This window comes from Amaranthus tricolor, chromosome 2, assembly GCF_026212465.1.
Source record: "Amaranthus tricolor cultivar Red isolate AtriRed21 chromosome 2, ASM2621246v1, whole genome shotgun sequence".
NCBI lineage: Eukaryota > Viridiplantae > Streptophyta > Magnoliopsida > Caryophyllales > Amaranthaceae > Amaranthus > Amaranthus tricolor.
In genome coordinates, this window is record NC_080048.1 from 19,708,511 (window position 1) to 19,712,282 (window position 3,772).

Consider the following 3,772-nt stretch of genomic DNA (forward strand, 5'->3'; position numbering starts at 1 on the left):
ATCGTTCATTCTTCAATGATCATTGATCCTTGTTCATTCTTCATCGTTCATTCTTTAATGATCATTGATCCTTGTTCATTCTTCATCGTTCATTCTACAATGATCTTTGATCCTTGTTCATTCTTCATCGTTTATTGTTCATTGATGATTGGTCCTTGTTTATTCTTCATCGTTCATTCATTATTGATCATTGATCCTTGTTCATTCTTCATCGTTAATTCTTCAATGATCATTGATCCTTGTTCATTCTTCATCGTTCATTCTACAATGCTCATTGATCCTTGTTCATTCTTCATCATTCATTCATTATTGATCATTGATCCTTGTTCATTCTTCATCGTTCATTCTTCATTGATCATTTATCCTTGTTCATTCTTCATCGTTCATTCTTAAATGATCATTGATCCTTGTTCATTCTTCATTGTTCATTCATTATTGATCATGGATCCTTTTTCATTCTTCATCGTTCATTTTTCAATGATCATTGATCCTTGTTCATTCTTCATCGTTCATTCATTATTGATAGATGATCCTTGTTCATTCTTCATCGTTCATTCTACAATGCTCATTGGTCCTTGTTCATTCTTCATCGTTTATTGTTCATTGATGATTGATCCTTATTTATTCTTCATCGTTCATTCATTATTGATCATTGATCCTTGTTCATTCTTCATCGTTCATTCTTCAATGATCATTGATCCTTGTTCATTCTTCATCGTTCATTCTACAATGCTCATTGATCCTTGTTCTTTTTTAATCGTTTATTGTTCATTGATCATTGATCCTTGTTCATTCTTCATCGTTCATTCATTATTGATAGATGATCCTTGTTCATTCTTCATCGTTCATTCTTCATTGATCATTTATCCTTGTTCATTCTTCATCGTTCATTCTTAAATAATCATTGATCCTTGTTCATTCTTCATTGTTCATTCATTATTGATCATGGATCCTTTTTCATTCTTCATCGTTCATTTTTCAATGATCATTGATCCTTGTTCATTCTTCATCGTTCATTCATTATTGATAGATGATCCTTGTTCATTCTTCATTGTTCATTCTACAATGCTCATTGGTCCTTGTTCATTCTTCATCGTTTATTGTTCATTGATGATTGATCCTTGTTTATTCTTCATCGTTCATTCATTATTGATCATTGATCCTTGTTCATTCTTCATCGTTAATTCTTCAATGATCATTGATCCTTGTTCATTCTTCATCATTCATTCATTATTGATCATTGATCCTTGTTCATTCTTCATCGTTCATTCTTCATTGATCATTTATCCTTGTTCATTCTTCATCGTTCATTCTTAAATGATCATTGATCCTTGTTCTTTCTTCATTGTTCATTCATTAATGATCATGGATCCTTTTTCATTCTTCATCGTTTATTTTTCAATGATCATTGATCCTTGTTCATTCTTAATCGTTCATTCATTATTGATCATTGATCCTTGTTCAGTCTTCATCGTTCATTCTACAATGCTCATTGATCCTTGTTCATTCTTCATCGTTCATTGTTCATTAATCATTGATCCTTGTTCATTCTTCAATGATCATTGATCCTTGTTCATTCTTCATCGTTCATTCTTCAATGATTATTGATCCTTGTTCATTTTTCATCGTTCATTCTTCAATAATCATTGATCCTTGTTCATTCTTCATCGTTCATTCTACAATGCTCATTGATCCTTGTTCATTCTTATTCGTTCATTGTTCATTGATCATTGATCCTTGTTTATTCTTCAATGATCATTGATCCTTGTTCATTCTTCATCGTTCATTCTTCAATGATCATTGATCCTTGTTCATTCTTCATCGTTCATTCTACAATGCTCATTGGTCCTTGTTCAATCTTCATCGTTTATTGTTCATTGATGATTGATCCTTGTTTATTCTTCATCGTTCATTCATTATTGATCATTGATCCTTGTTCATTCTTCATCGTTAATTCTTCAATGATCATTGATCCTTGTTCATTCTTCATCATTCATTCATTATTGATCATTGATCCTTGTTCATTTTTCATCGTTCATTCTTCATTGATCATTTATCCTTGTTCATTCTTCATCGTTCATTCTTAAATGATCATTGATCCTTGTTCATTCTTCATTGTTCATTCATTAATGATCATGGATCCTTTTTCATTCTTCATCGTTCATTTTTCAATGATCATTGATCCTTGTTCATTCTTAATCGTTCATTCATTATTGATCATTGATCCGTGTTCATTCTTCATCGTTCATTCTACAATGCTCATTGATCCTTGTTCATTCTTCATCGTTCATTGTTCACTAATCATTGATCCTTGTTCATTCTTCAATGATCATTGATCCTTGTTCATTCTTCATCGTTCATTCTTCAATGATTATTGATCCTTGTTCATTTTTCATCGTTCATTCTTCAATAATCATTGATCCTTGTTCGTTCTTCATCGTTCATTCTACATTGCTCATTGATCCTTGTTCATTCTTCATCGTTCATTGTTCATTGATCATTGATCCTTGTTCATTCTTCAATGATCATAGATGCTTGTTCATTCTTCATCGTTCATTCTTCAATGAGCATTGATCCTTGTTCATTCCTCATTGTTCATTCATTATTGATCATGGATCCTTGTTCATTCTTCATCGTTCATTCTTAAATGATCAATGATCCTTGTTCATTCTTCATTGTTCATTCATTATTGATCATGGATCCTTTTTCATTCTTCATCGTTCATTTTTCAATGCTCATTGATCCTTGTTCATTCTTCATCGTTCATTGTTCATTGATCATTGATCCTTGTTCATTCTTCAATGATCATTGATCCTTGTTCATTCTTCATCGTTCATTCTTCAATGATTATTGATCCTTGTTCATTTTTCATCGTTCATTCTTCAATAATCATTGATCCTTGTTCGTTCTTCATCGTTCATTCTACATTGCTCATTGATCCTTGTTCATTCTTCATCGTTCATTGTTCATTGATCATTGATCCTTGTTCATTCTTCATCGTTAATTCTTCAATGATCATTGATCCTTGTTCATTCTTCATCATTCATTCATTATTGATCATTGATCCTTGTTCATTCTTCATCGTTCATTCTTCATTGATCATTTATCCTTGTTCATTCTTCATCGTTCATTCTTAAATGATCATTGATCCTTGTTCATTCTTCATTGTTCATTCATTAATGATCATGGATCCTTTTTCATTCTTCATCGTTCATTTTTCAATGATCATTGATCCTTGTTCATTCTTAATCGTTCATTCATTATTGATCATTGATCCTTGTTCATTCTTCATCGTTCATTCTACAATGCTCATTGATCCTTGTTCATTCTTCATCGTTCATTGTTCATTGATCATTGATCCTTGTTAATTCTTCATTGATCATTGATCCTTGTTCATTCTTCATCATTCATTCATTATTGATCATTGATCCTTGTTCATTCTTCATCGTTCATTGTTCATTGATCATTGATCCTTGTTCATGCTTCATCGTTCATTCTTCAATGATCATTGATCCTTGTTCATTCTTCATCGTTCATTCTTTAATGATCATTGATCCTTGTTCATTCTTCATCGTTCATTCTACAATGATCTTTGATCCTTGTTCATTCTTCATCGTTTATTGTTCATTGATGATTGGTCCTTGTTTATTCTTCATCGTTCATTCATTATTGATCATTGATCCTTGTTCATTCTTCATCGTTAATTCTTCAATGATCATTGATCCTTGTTCATTCTTCATCGTTCATTCTACAATGCTCATTGATCCTTGTT